General features: G+C 47.1%; 2 protein-coding genes across 2 annotated transcripts in view; both read right to left on the bottom strand.

Moving 5' to 3' along the window:
- Positions 1-11,544, bottom strand: part of ELOVL5 (ELOVL fatty acid elongase 5) — a 54,153-nt gene extending 42,609 nt beyond the window's left edge. Inside the window, exon 1 of the mRNA XM_054024424.1 lies at positions 11,103-11,544. The gene's annotated coding sequence lies outside the window, so the exon portion shown is untranslated. The remainder of the gene's footprint in view (positions 1-11,102) is intronic.
- Positions 1-15,409, bottom strand: part of KLHL31 (kelch like family member 31) — a 265,997-nt gene that overhangs the window by 75,309 nt on the left and 175,279 nt on the right. The gene's annotated exons all lie outside the window — the stretch shown is intronic.

The following is a 15,409-nucleotide window of genomic DNA, read 5'->3' as shown; positions in this document are numbered from 1 at the left end:
CTTAGGCTGAAACATGCTTGTCTTCCTATAACCTGATCATCCTGGTTATCTACAGTATAGATACAGCTTCCTAGACACGCATGTATAGCCAGCTTCACCAGGAACACTTCTTCCCAGCACGGTGTGGTAGGGCATGCCAGAGTGCATTGCTCCAGGGCCTCCTGGTGCTGCTCTCTGTGTGCATTTCCCATGTAGAGAGACTACACGAGAACTGCCCAGATTTTCTGAGAATGTATGGACACATCAGTAAGCAGCGTGGTGGGCATGGATGCACAAATGTGACTGTTGTGAAAAGAGAAGCTGTGCGGGCACAGCTCAGCCTTGTTTGTTGTAGCTGATTCAAATTATGATGTCATGAATGATTATGAAGCTTGGTTACAGTTGCTGTGTAGACAGGCTTTAAAGAATAAGGGAAAGTGAGAAAATTAATCAGAATTATCACTAAAATAATGAACGTGAAAGACACTGTCAAAGCCAATAGAGCAGATCATGTAAATAAGTGTATGGCTAGACATTTTTTATAGGCAGAAAAGTGATGAAAGAGTGACGAAGAAGGAAAATGGTGGACACAAACCTAAAGTTGCTAGGCTTGTTGGTCAGTGTTAGTTTCCTGTCCAGAAAAAATATATTTTTGATGTGAACAAGAAATTCTGATCACTGTAACAAACAGAGCTGCCTGTCCTATAATCAGGAACTGATGGATGCAATGAACTGTGCTCCTCACATGACAAATGTAAAGCTTAGCAGAAACTAAAAAGCCATTGTACAAGTATGGACTGATGGACAGATCTGCTGCCCTAGTCTGAGACAAACAATTCAGAGCTGGTGCCAGCAAGCAGCATTTGTGGTCAGGAAAGAATAAATGTTATAAGCCTGTGGTTCAAGAAAAAAAATACACAATTAGACTTTCATGGTAAACATCTGCTACTTAAAGATTCACTTCTAACACTTTTAATATAATATAAAAAGTAATATGAAATGTAACATAACATTTAAAGTGGAATCAAAGAAAAGCCACTTATCTCATCAATATTTTACTGAAATGAATGGCATAAATCCAAGTAATAGTGTAAGTTATATGAAATTAAAGGTTTACTTCCTCATCTCAGTACATGCCAGTTTGGGTTAAACCCTTCAAAGCATCACCATCAGCAACATCCATAAAAACTGCGACACTAACAAAAGAAGTCTCCCATGCCATATATTCCTCAACAGCCAGAGCATCATTTGAGCTGAAGTTCAACGCCTTAATTCTACAACAGGAGTTCTAACCCTCTGGGTAGAGAGCAAGAGGAGTTATTCTTCCAACCACAGAGTGCTACTTTTCTCCTCAAGGTAGTGAACAGAAGGGAGGGGAGTGGAGATCCTTTGAGGTAACAATAGAATTAGCATCTCATTTAAATCATTGCAAAAGTGGCACAAAGGGTACAAGGATGTGGCTGGATTTTAGATCATAGGAGGAAAAATTTAAGACTCCTGATCTATAGTTTGATATTACATAAAAACAACAAGCCAGCTTCATTTACTGCAAGCTTTACTGTAACCTGACAAACCAGACCAACATAAACAATATCCCCATCTGTTGGACAGGTTTTTGGTGTAGTAATTTAAACTAAAGGTTAATAAATCCAGAGAAACTAGAGGTCCATGCAAGAGGTTTGTATTCCTACCAACTAGAAATGTGATGTGTCATTGAAGCAGCTACCATTAATGAAGCATAACCACTGAGGTAAAAGTTCTGTTTTAGTAAAAAGCATACACAATCCCGAGATGCAGTGGAGTGGATGCAGTGCCCGGACTGACTGACTGACTGTTGTTTTAACTTGCAATACTGAGCTCAAGAGAAACAGTCTGATTCAATTTTAACTGGAGGTAGCAATTCTAGATAACTAGGGCTGGGTCTACACTACCCGCCTGAATCGGCGGGTAGAAATCAACCTCTCGGGGATCGATTTATCGCATCCCAACGATCCCCGAATCGACGCTCTTACTCCACCAGCGGAGGTGGGAGTAAGCGCCGTCGACGGGAAGCCGCAGAGGTCGATTTTGCCGCCGTCCCTACAGCAGGGTAAGTCGGCTGCGATACGTCGAATTCAGCTACGCGAATAGCGTAGCTGAATTTGCGTATCTTAAATCGACCCCCCCCTGTAGTGTAGATGTAGCCTAGAACTCTAAGCTTGGAGGACTGGTAAGGGAGATGGTTACACTACTGTTTTTCTCTCTAAATGCCTTGGAACTTTGTGTTTCATACAAGTTAACCATCTTAAGAAAATACAAATAAATTCTCTAATATACACCAAAGTACACTGGAGAAGCTTTCAGAACTCATTTACTTTGAACTAGTCTGTTCTTGATCTCCTATTTTACACACAATCAGAGAAACCAAGGGGATGTATTTAAGAGAGTTAATTTCACTAATTAAACAGAGAGAGATTCTACTTGTGTAAATCTGTAGGTCACAAGGCCTATTCAATTTATCTTTAAAATAGATTTCAAGGAAGTGTTTATTTTCATTGTAAGAATCAAAACATGGGGAGCTGCTACAAAGTTTTATCAACAATCTTAGGTGCATTTAAAAACACGGAAATATCTCGTTTACACTGATCAATGCTAGTGAACCTTAGAGAAGGCAATCTAGACAACTCCCTTCCCTTCCTCTTGGATAAGTCATTCCACTAAGCATATTCCTGAAGTAGTCCAGTATTTAGTTGAACCATTTTTAAGTCCTTTCATCGAGATGATTTGAACACAAAAACAATTTTAAATTTTGAAAACATAACTAGTTGGTTATTCTTTAAATATAGGCATTGACTACTGTTATATTATGGCAATTATTTCCAGAGCTAAAATGCTGGATTCTACATGATAAAGTTTGCAAGAACCTGCAGGGTAAAGGGATTTTGTAGGTTTTCAACAACAAGCTAGTTGAGAAGCCCAAAGCAAACAGGGGAATTTATCACATGCTATAAATGATATATTTTACGATGACCATCATCATGTAAAATGGAGACAATGCGGTCACAGTTCAGGCAACTGTACGTGCGTTTCTCCTCAAAGGTCCAGCAAGGGCACCCACTGGCTCCCCAGCCATTGACTTTCTGTGGGAGGACCTGCATCTCTCTCCCTTCTGACTGGGTATGTCCAAGCTATACAGTTCTTTGCCTTCACTGTATTATTCCCAGCATAGACCAGTTGCCAAAGGCGCCTGCTTGCTTCCGCCTTCAGAGACACTTAACAGGTATAATAGCTACAGCTATAAGTACCACACAGTTCTGTCTATGCGAGCCTATTTTATTATTAAGGTAAAAAGCATTACAGAGAAACACCAAAAACAATAAAAGAAACTACACACATGCTAATAAGCTTACTAAAGTTAACCTCAGCCCTAACATGGATTCTGGTAGGAGGAGTCCTTCAAACCCCCACCCAAGGGGGATTCTTTGTGGTTAAAAGTTCATCACCATTTCACTCAGAACAATCAGAGTCTTATCGGACCTCAGTAGGCAAAGTTCTTCCAATCCTTCCCAAAGGATTGGGGACCTCTGTGCACCAGAGGTCCTGATCAGGAAGGAGGCCCTGAGCCAGTTTAAAGCCAGGCTATTTATCCAAAAATCCCTTTGTCTGTTTAAAATTGGATTTTCCGGAGACAATTACTATATGCAAATCTTTTCCATGGGGATGGCTTCTCTGGAGATTTCACAACCTGAGTGAATTTGCTTGCTCACCCCTGCTGTTCTCCTATTTACCCTTCTTGTAGGGCTATTAAAGAAGGTACCAACAGTGATTCCCCCAAGTGATAGTGACCTCCCCATAATTTGTCCCCCACACTTTACAATTCAACAGTTTCACCAAGTACAAAAATCTCTTGGATCTTCTGTTAAAACTTGTAAGCTAGAAACCATTGATTGTATCTGTCCTGTGAAAGATACATAGTAATAAAGTAAAACTTACAAACGAGTTAATTGACTTTGTTTACATTGTATCAGTTACTTCAAGAACAAACGCTATAAGCCGTTAAGTGACTTTCACTTCATTGTAACAGCAACGGCTCCTAGGAACAGATCCCCACCCTCTGTGATTAAAGGGCCGGGAGTCTCAAATGAATTAGCACACACCCCGAAAGTGGTGGAGACAATAAATTAAAATATGGCTAAGATATGGAATGTATGTTGATGAATGCTTGATGTACATGAATGGTTAGGGAGGTGCCAGCCTAGAAAGGGAGTATCCATCGGCCAAAGAATGTGTCGAGTAGGACCACCAGACAACCCCCTGAGGGTAAACTGGTATTCACCCCCATCACCTGGAAGGATGAGAAACACAAACTTTGGACAGTATGGAGCCACCAGGAATGCGCCATCTGTTGATTGAGTCAGCAACGGCAGGATGAAACAGCTCCCATAGCCTAACATAGGAATTAATTCCTATAAGAATGGACTCTAAAGATTGAGGACTTTGAGTCTCTGGTTCTGCTGCCAGCCTCCAGGAGCATCAGGTGCACCTGAAACAGACTTGGCTCCATCCTCATGACCAAGATACCTGGCCAGTAACTTGGCATGAGCAACTTCTAGGCTGGTAACTATAACACCAATACAGAAATTGAATGAATGATTGTGTGAATGAATGTATGTGTAAGGAATAAGTAGTGATAGGAATAAGTAGTCAAACAATGTGGTTTACTTTTACTCTTTTGCTTTATCATTATATTTACAATAAATGTGGCATCTTTGCCTTATCCCTCTTAATAAGATCCTGCTGGTTTTTATTCTATTGGTACAACATTCTCATGGAAGTTATACAATTACTCAATAAACACCTACACAAATGCATCTGAATACAATGTACACCAAAGGTATTAACCCTAATTCAATAAGGTTAACTTAATTCAATAACATTTATCTTAATTCCATAGAGTTTGTTCAGGATATTGTCAATCTCTCACAGATGCTTACTCACTGAAAGGAAAATAGGAGCACTACCCAAAAGAGCTCACCAACTAATTTCAGACATAACATTGAAGGGAGGCAACACAAGCAGTGTAGAAGGGGAAGGACAAAGGCAATATCAGTAAGATTACCTTGTTACTCAGTGTCACTATGCTACTAATGCACATAGCATGCGAGATATCAAAGTATATAGGTGCCTAGTTTGCCAATTTCTTGTAGGCATCATGAAGTGGAACTTTGATGGAGCATGATAGCCTTGCGAACCAGCTTAAGACAGGTTCCATCTACAAAGGCAGTGTGGAATTAAACATGGACCACCTTTGTACATCTGCAGAGAAACAATGCCAGCACCACCACCAATGCCATAGGAGACCAGGGGGCCTGACTGCCACTTGTTAGGGTAGTGAAGGAATAGCCACCACCATGTGGAACTAGAAACACTAGGAGCCCCATGAAAGCTCTACACGCATAAAGGGGTCCCTCCAATACTACCTCTTCTGGGATGGGAGAGATTCTCTGCAAGTGTAGGGGATTCCATCACCCCAACAGATGTTAGCTGGGACAGTGGCAGTATACCACTTCACCAAAATCCCTCAGAATCCACCCCCCCACCCATGTAAGGGCCCTCTGCTTGATAAGGTGGTCACCCATACAAGAGCCTTCTGTCAGGGAGATAGGCAGAGGGCTATCGCTCCTTTTCAGGCTGGCCAGGGCCTCTCCAGTCCTCAACACACCTCTCCGTGTTTCTGCATGGGCTGGGGTCCAGTCCAAGAGGAGGGACACCTCAGCCCCCCCTCACCCCAACAGAGGACTATATTTAGGGGCAACGAATGTATTTACAGTGCAAGAGGGTTGCCCAGCATTAATTTCATTTGGGGCTGGGGGGGAGAGGGTGTGGCAGGTACAGCATTAGTTAATTTATTTACAGGCATCATAGTATTCATTTTTCATCCCCCTGAAAACACACACACACACACACACACAGATTTAGATAGTTTGTGCAGGGGAGGGGACATTAATTGGGAACTCACAGTTCAGCTAGCAATAGACCAAGGACTGTTGTGATACCTGACCACTGGGAGATGGGGCGAGGGGCGAGTGGCATAGGGCACTGATACATTTCAATCTAGTAAGCAGACTTTGGGCACAGGTGTTGGGTAATTTTTTCAAGCCTTGCTGAAGCAGAAGTGAGTCATGTATGGCCACAAAGGTTGGGACAGCAAAGTGGCAAAGGCACAGAAAGAAGGGCTGTCCAGTGCTGGAAGGTTCCCAATTATCACCTGAATATAATTTACAACAAAACATTTTCCCCAACAGTCGATTTAGAACACAGCCCAGCTACTTTAAACTTCCCAGGCCTAAACATTTTAACTCCCATTACTTTAAAAAAGATGCTTACTTTAGGAACCTCAGCAAGCACATGAAATAGGTTTGAAATCTTTAAACAAGCTACTTCTCAGTTTTAAAATCATGAGTCTTCAACCCATTTCCAAACAACCATAAGTACTGAGGTGCAAAAGATTACCCACTTCAAGATATTTTGGTCTGGAGCCCCATCATCTGGGATTCTTATCAAATTAGATATTTCTTAATTGACATAATTGCATATTTCAACTCAATTAATCACTTCATCTCTATTTAATTCCCTCATCTAGATGACATTAAATGGTCAGAGAGGAAAAGAAGTGGATAGAGAAGGGAAAATTCCTATTTGAATGCTTGATTCTAACCCTTGTGTTAACAGGGACCAAGTATGTGATATGAGAATTCCTCTGACCTTGTTTACACTTCTCCACACCAATGTATTAACAGTGAAACAATGTAACAGGTGAGATACTTGATACATCAGTAGATGAGACATATAAAATACAATATACAAGTGTCATACATGTAACAGTTTTAAAACACAGCATGCACTATATAATAGAACAAAAGGTCCATTTTGTCAATCTCTTCCTAATCTTACACAACAGAACTCATGTCAATTATTTTTGCTACTATCCTCTTTTGCAGTTACAAATCTTCTGCGTGTCAATGTGCAAGTGTATTAACTCATTTTCAATAAAGACATTAAGCATAACAGGCACTTAGAGACACCCCTGGAGTTTTTCCAGTGTGTTTTTGTTAAGCAATATGTACCCTTGAAGGAATTCAGTTATATAAGCAAACTTTGGCTTCTCTTTCAGTTTACTTGACCTGTGAGTCTTGTTATCCAGAAATGCAGCCTTCACCTTTAAAAACAGTCTTAAAATATAAGCTTGGTAATTTAAGTACAATGTCCTTTTATCAGGCTCCGGCATGCAACAAAGGTGAAAAGTTATTTCCTCTAGACCAACTCATGTAATTTAATGGCATCAAAAGTCTTCAGAAAAATACTGATACTCAGATATTTGTAGCTGGCCCGCATCCCATTAGCGCAGGTGCAGTTCCCATCACACGGGACGGGTACAAGTCCTCATTTGGCAACTATCCCAAATCCCCATCAAAAGTTGTTCATCTCTCCTTACGCCAACCTTGTCTAGTCCACCCTAGAAAAATTAGCATCCATGTTACAGAACTCCAGGCATAGTTGCCGAACAGATTTAGATGACAATGGTAAGAATGTGATTCCTGTCTCTATTACAGCTTCCATCACTACTACCATTGGCAAAACTACCCAGTGGTATCTTGCAGCCACAAAGTTTACCAGTGTACATAAGACCCAATGAGGCAGGACAATGGTATAAGTACTAGTATAGACAAAGCTCAAATGTTTTACCCACCCCTCCCCGCCCCCGCTCCTGAAAATCTGAATACCTGCCTCCTGTTTACACTAGCAACTCAATACCAATACAGTACAGCATTTCATAGATTCACAGATTCTAGGGCTGGAAGGGACCTCAAGAGGTCACCAAGTCCAGTCCCCTGCCCTCATGGCAGGACCAAATACTGTCTAGACTATCCCTGATAGACATTTATCTAACCTACTCTTAAATAAATTTACCTGAATCTATATTTAAATTATACAGCCATAAACCACCACCAGGCCAAGTCCACCAAGAGCATTAGTGTAAACCAAATGATTAAAATGTTAGCAGTTGCCAATGGCCTGAATACACTAATACTCCAACAGTGGCTGCCACGAGTGATAATGTGATGGTGGGAGGTTTTGTGGAAAATACTACTCAGACAAAGCCTTGTTGAAAGTTACTGTAACACGTACTCATTTCCTCACACCACTACACCTACCTTCTTTTAGCTTCAGCTGCATAACTGTGCTTCAGGTAGCATAGATTCATTTTCAGTGGCTTCCTACTCTGTACAGCAGCACTTTATCTACAGTAGCATTAGTTCCCCCCCACCCTCCAATCAATAATACCCCCGTTGAGCCTTTTGCATTGCACTTTTACCAGCAGCCATCAATGCTTTGCTGATCAGAGACAGGCATCTGACTCTTTCCCCCACCAACAGATGTCAATTAGGACACGGGGAGGCATAATGGTTGTATTATGCACTCCCACAACTGGTTAGGCCCTTTATGCTAGTCTCTTGCTCCCTGGGCTGAGAGCGCTGTGCAGCCAACATGCTCACCTCTGGAGAGGATAGGTCTTGAGTCTTTTGATAACAACAAAGTTACAGTTGAAAGGATGCTGGCTACAATATGGAACCTCTCAAGAATCTGAACATGGACATTGCCTGGGAGGGTGTACTTAAGAGTCAGATTAGGGGCTTTGAAGACTAATGTGTTTAGGGAAAGAGGTGGAGGGACTTAAGTAGAGAAGATGTAGAACTGTTAGTTGGCTTCCACAAAGCTTTAATGTGTAGTTTTGCTGACACTGAAATACCTTGTACAATACCTTAGGCATTATGTCTATATTTAAAAAAAATGCCTCAACACCAATGCCTTTCAGTCATCGAGACCATCCTGTCTGCTCTTTCACCTGATTAAAATCTAAATTAGTTAAGTAACACAAGAATTAATAAATTATTCAGGACAGATACCTAGTCTTCTCACATTTTTAAAAGGATTGCACCCCTCTATGGCTCTGCATAAATGGAATATAATGGCTTGCCTCCCCACATTCACTCAGAAATTTCCCCTTAAATTCATATGTATTGTTCCATTTTTTAAGTGTAGGTAGTTTAGGGCTGGCCAGAAAATGAGATTTCCTGTTCGCAAAAAAATTCAGGTTTCAGAAATTGTTTTAATTTTAATACCGAATGAAATAAAGACAGTTTGAATTTTTTCCATGAAAAACCAAGATCTCTCTCTTACATACCCATACACAGAATAGCCAGTGGTCAGGACAGTCACCTAGGATGTGGGAGACTCAAGTTCAAACTTCTGCTCTGCCTGATTTGCTGTCTGGCCTAAAGAATATTTAGTAAGTCCCTGTTCTGCCTGATTCCCATATCTCAGGTGAGTACCCTAATTTTTGAGCTTATCTGGTATGTCTCTCTTGTTTTGACCAAAAATTCCATTCTAGACTGAAGAAACCTTCCCAATGAAATTCTCATAGAAATGGATTTATTTCCACAGAAAGTTTCAGTTTTGAATAACTGGAATTTTGTGGCAGAAAAACAGTTAATCAAAACATTCTCAACCAGCTCTAAATCTAGATTGCCAAAATACTGTTCATATCCAGTCACCTCTACTGAAACCCTACCTCATCTGATACTAATGCACAGTGGTGCTTCCTTAAGATCAAAATCTGGGTGTTGTTCTTATTCACGGAACATGTTCAATCTGGAATTTGTTTCTTCCCATCCAAATACATTATGGATTAGTATTATATCACATGAGGGGGAAATGCAGCAGAAATCTTCTTACACCATAATAGGGTTTAGCCCTCCCTCCCTCAGGAGCAGTTTATCTAACTCTTTCAGGGGCACCTTTGGGGATATTTTACAAACGATTACAATTCCCTTATGATTAACACTTCGACTTCTGGGAACAATTCTTCCCTGCTTTCCATTTTATATTCCCTCTTTCTCTACTTATGTGTCAAGCAAGCAAAAGGAGGAAGTCAGCTGCTGCTGAAGTTAAAGAGGATGCAGTAGTCATGGTAATGAGAAATTGCATCACACTCTTGAGTGGTTGTAATCAAGAAAAAGCTTGAAGTGAAAGTCTATGCTCCCTTCCACCACCACCCCCCATTTGCTTTCACTTAATTACATTCCATAAAATGAAAGAACCTTCAGACATTACCAAACCAGCACATTTTCCATTCATATGGCAATATATTGTAGATCTATAATAAATCCCCAGTAATATTTAATCTGGGAAATTTCCCCTCTGACGTTCAGTTTATCCACCAGCATGATGCACCGCTTTGCGCTTTCACAGCTCCGTCCATTGAGGATCTCAGCATGCTTTGCAAGCGCTCATTAATCTCACACCGATGGGAATGAGGTGCGGATTCTAACCACCGTGCTAGAGCGGGGACTTAAACCAAGACACACAGAGGCTCTGTGGCTAACTAGAGGCCACGCAGCCAGTCAGCTGAAAAGCCAGAACTCCTGGCTCCCAACCCCAAGACCACGGCTGCCCTCCGGAACTAGGAAATGGTCGCGATCCCCTCAGCCGGCAGGAGCAGGGCGCTGGGGATGAGTCCGAAGTAGCTCTCGGTGCAGGAGCGGTTCCTGGCTACGCGCACCGGCGTGGAAAATCCCCAAGCAGCAGCAGGACACCAGAGGCACCACTTGTTGCGACTCTCCCGGCCGTCGAAAAAGCTCCAGCTACTCCCCAGCCCTCTTCCCCAGGCACGGGAGCCAGCGCTAGCTCCTGGCTGTACGCTCCAGCTCGCCGGGCCTGGACGCAGCACCGCCCCGCCGGCGGATGCACCGCGCGCCCTTTCATGTTCTGATTGTTATTTATTTATTTATTTATTGCGTGCAGCCGCGCGGTTGCATGAACCCTGCCTGGAAACAGCACCAGGCTCCCTCCACCACCCGGCCGCCGCTTCCCCCTGCCCGCACCGTCTGTCAGCGGCTCCCAGCCCAACCACCAGCCGCTGCTCCAACAGGCTGCTGCGGGGGCCCAGCTCACCACCACCACCCCACGGGCGCCGCCGCTCCCCAGGCGCGGGCCGGGCAGCACTAGTTGCCGTTCCCCGTGGAGGGGCAGCAGGGACCCGGCCCGGAGGCTCTGGGGAAGTTTGCCCGGCAGGACTTTACCTTCTCCTCACTCCGCGAACAGCTTCGGGCGGCGGCAGCTGGTGCTGGAGGAGGGAGGCGGCGAGGTAGCGGCTGCACCGGCCGGCGCTGTCACGCTGCAGAGGCGAGGCTGGGAGGGAAGGGAAGAGAAGGGAAGGGCCGGGCCGGGCGCCGCGCGGAGGAAGGCGGGGGGAAGAGGGGGAAGTGCGGTCCCCTGAGTAAATTGTGGGCTGACTGTGACGTAACAATGGTGCTGGGGACAAATGAGAAGCTGTCTGGAAAGGGGGGCGCTATGACGTCATGATCGCCAGGACCAATCCAGGGATAATGGAACGTTCGGGACTCGGGAGCCCCACAGGGACAGGAAGAGACGGGGCGGGGAGAAGGGGGCGAGACTGACTGGCAGGGGAGCCCTGGGAGCGAAGGGCAGAGACTCGCCTGCTGACGGGCAAAGCACCGGCATGGGGACAAGTGAAGCACGATCCCGAGCAGCAGCTGGAGTGGCGAGGTCCGATCCAGAGGAGACGGGGGTAGTGGGGCTGGGGGAGGAGTGAATGGCGGGGATGGGGATTGGTTGCGTCCCATCGCGCCCCTCCCCTCTAGCCCCCCTGAGCAAAGCTACACAGCCCGGCCCGGGACCGTTATGTCTCCCATCCAGCCGGGCCCCTCTGCCGCTCAGAGCATGCCCCACGCCGCATGCGGGGCGGGTCCGCGCTGAGCTCACCGCTGTCTGCCGCTGGAAACCCAAACTCTCGGCTCATCACCCCAGTCAGCCGGCGGCCGAGGCAGCCAATCAGGGCGGTTGTGGGGAGGTGCTGCCTAGGCTCCCACACTCCTCCTCACTGCTAGGGTGACCAGACACTGCCCGCCCCCCTGCTAGGGTGACCAGATAGCGAATGTGAAAAATCAGGACAGGGTGTTGGGGGTGGGGGAGGATAGACTCTTATATAAATAAGAAAAGGCCCCGAATAGCGGGACTGGCTCTTTAAGATTGGGCCATCTCGGCATCTTACCCCCTGTAGTGAGAGCGGGTGGCAGAGCGGGCCCTGAAATGGTGCAGGCAGGGCCAGTGCAACGACTAGGCGGACGCCTAGGGCGCCAAGTGGTTGGGGGCGCCAAAAATCGGTGTCCCAAACATTGTTTTTAAACAGCGGAACACAAGGCTGTCGCTGCTCCCCGGCTCCAGAGGGGCTGCCTGGGGCACAGCAGTCGCTCCCCCCAGGGGAGCAGCCAGTGGCGGAAGGGGAGGGTCCAGCGCTAGCAGCTGTGCCTTCTTCCCCACGCCGCGGACCGAGTCGGGCTCCCTGCCACCCCCAGAGCTCTCCTCCGAGTCGGGCACCCCTCCCCCAGCCAGCACCACCCCCTCCAACACCCACTGACCAGCTACCTTCTCCCCTGTGCACCCCCCGCCCCAACAACCCACCCTGTCCTGCCACTTTTGCCTCTGGGCAACCTCCACCCAGCACCCCTCCCCCCAGCCAGCCATGGTCACCTTCACTCCTGCATCAACCTCGGGGACCCCCTCCCACCTGCCATCTCCCTTCTGCCCACTCCTTCCTTGTGCAAACCCCTCCGTGCCACCTTCACCCCCCTGCAACAACCCTGGGCACAGACACCCCCCCACCTGCCAGCCCCTTGCAACAACCCCCTCCTGCCCACTTCTCCCTTGTGCCACTCCCTCCCTGCCACTGCACCCCCTGCAACGAGCCCCTTTTGCCTCTGTGCAGTCTTTTCCCTGCCACTACACCCCCACCCCCTCCACCTCTTGGCCACCTCTACCCCCTGCAACAATCCCATGCACCCCCCTCTCTGCCACCTTCACCCCCTGCAAAAGCCCCCATACGATCCCCCTCTTTGCAGGCCCCCGCCCCCCGTGGCCCCTGCACTTTGTGAACATCTGGGCCCCTGGGGGGAACTTGGCCATAGGAAGGTGGGGGCTGGACATCGGAGGGGGGGGCGCAAGGTGGAAGTTTCGCCTAGGGCGCAAAATATCCTTGCACTGGCCCTGGGTGCAGGAGGTTGCTGCACTGAGCGTGGCTTGCATTCAGGACACAGCACAAGGGTTAATGACCCATGGGCTCCCGCACAGGCAATGTCTGGAGCAAAGGGGTAACATGCAGGGCAAGGCAGGACTTTGGCCCAGCCGGCCAGCCTGGCAATAACCATCCCATACATTCTTTCATTGTCCCCTGTTGATGTTTTCTGATCACATTAGCACTGCTAAATGGAGAGGGCTTCTGGAACAGCCTGTTATTTAGGTTGCCTGACCCTTCCCTGCAAGTGTCAGGAGCACTTGTACTCTGGTCGCTAGCCCTGCTGACACATCTACACTGCTGTTACCCTTGCTGCCTAGATTAAAACTAGCAAGGGTTTGCCTACCTGCACTACAGTCACACCTTCACTTGCATTGTAGATGTACCTCATAAGACCTTGTTTTCAGTTGCTTATAACTTTGCTGAACTTCAACAGTTTGGACTGAAATTTTGCATGCCAAGTGTCTGCCTCAGGCTGAATTTTTGGGGAAAATTTTAAGCCAAAACAGTTCACCTGTGTCTGAGAATGAGACTAGGGAAAATATATTATCTTTCCCATGTTAACTAAGTGTGACCCTTTCTTTGAAAAGCTGTAGCCTGTGCACTGAGTGAGGCATAGATCCTGTGGAGAAATATCATGTGATCATATAATTAAAGAGTGTATCATTCATATGCATAAGGGGTTGAATTAAGGTTTCATAGGCAACTATAATTCTGCCATTTTCTAATGTTTGAGTGCTTAACTGTGCAACCTTAATAACATTACAGTAGTTTAATGTAGTTTTGTGTAATATAATAAATACAGTTCTAGATAACTATCCTCTTTCTCTCTCTCTAGTTACCCAACTCCTCACAAGAATATCTGAGTGTTTACAAAAGTTACAGTATCCACAGTTAAATTATATTCTGGGTTTCTTCCCAGAAATTAGGGTACTTAATAGAGAAATAAAATTCCCCTGCTCCAGGGGTGTTTGCCATCCAAATTAGATAGTCTTTAACACAGGAAATAAGGACAATAAATAAAGGGAGGGAATGGTGAGATAAACTAATAATAAGGCTGTGAGTTTGTCACAGATGTCATGGATTCTGTGACTTTCTGTGACCTCCATGACTTCTGCAGCAGCCAATGCGCCTGGCTCAGGGGCAGCACAGGCAATCCCTGCACAAGGCGCACCGGCTGCTGCTGGGTCAGTCTCAGGCCACCACCAGCAGCAGAGTTTGGGTGTGGGAGGGGGCTGGGGCATGGGGCATGGGATGGGGTGAGGCGGGCTCTGGGCGGCACTTACCTGGGGGGTCTCCTTGGAAGCGGCGACATCTCCCTCGCTTAGTTCCCAGGTGGAGGCGTGGCCAGGCAGCTCTGTGCGCTGCTTCTGCCTGCAGGCACCGCTGCCGCAGCTCCTATTGGCCGTGGTTCCCGAAGCGAAGCCAATACTCTAGGTGGAGGCAGCCCGCAGAGCTGCCTGACCACCATGCCTCCACCTAGCAGCTGAGCAAGAAGGATGTCACCGCTTTCGGGGAACCCCCCAGATAAGCAATGCGCAGAGCCCTCCTCACCCCATCCCGTGCCCCAACCCACTGCCCCCTCCCAAACCCAAATTCTGCTGCTGCTGGGGGAGGGAGGGAGGCACAGAGTCAGGTAGGGAGACTGCTGGCCCCGCCAACACCCCCCATTCTCTCCCAGCACCAGCGGGAGTCCCGGTCCATATGCTGCTGGCCATGCACCGCTGCCCATGCCCCCCAGCACCAGCGGGGGTCCCGTGCCATGCGCTATCACCCACCCCAGTCCCCCCAAGCACTTGGGCCACCTTCCCCCAGCACCCGTAGGGTCCCCAGGCAGCCCCCCTCCCAAGTTTTATTCACTGGTATTTTTAGTAAAAGTTATGGACAGGTCACCAGCCGTGAATTTTTGTTTATTAAAAATACCTGTGACTAAAATGTAGCCTTAACTAATAGTAATGTGTCGATTGGGGAGGGGAACGGGGTCGGGGGCTGCACCACGTGGCTCAGCCCAGCTCTGGTGCTGGGTCGGGGGCTGCACCACACAGTTCAGCCCCACTCTAGCCGGGGCGCAGGGTTGAGGCCGCATCACGCAGCTCGGCCCCGCTCCGGCGCTCTGGCCGGGGTGCTGGGTCGGGGGCCGGACCATGGACCACATGGCTCGGCCCCGTTCTGGCACTCTGGTTGGGGTGCAGGGTCAGGAGCCACACCATGCGGCTCCCAGAAGCCACGGCATGGTCCCACACTCCCATGGCCCCCTCCAGTGCTCCAATGGGAGCTGCAGGGGCGGTGCCTGCG

The sequence above is a fragment of the Malaclemys terrapin genome, chromosome 3 (genome assembly GCF_027887155.1).
Source record: "Malaclemys terrapin pileata isolate rMalTer1 chromosome 3, rMalTer1.hap1, whole genome shotgun sequence".
NCBI classification, from domain to species: domain Eukaryota; kingdom Metazoa; phylum Chordata; order Testudines; family Emydidae; genus Malaclemys; species Malaclemys terrapin.
This window is presented reverse-complemented; position numbering and strand designations above follow the sequence as displayed.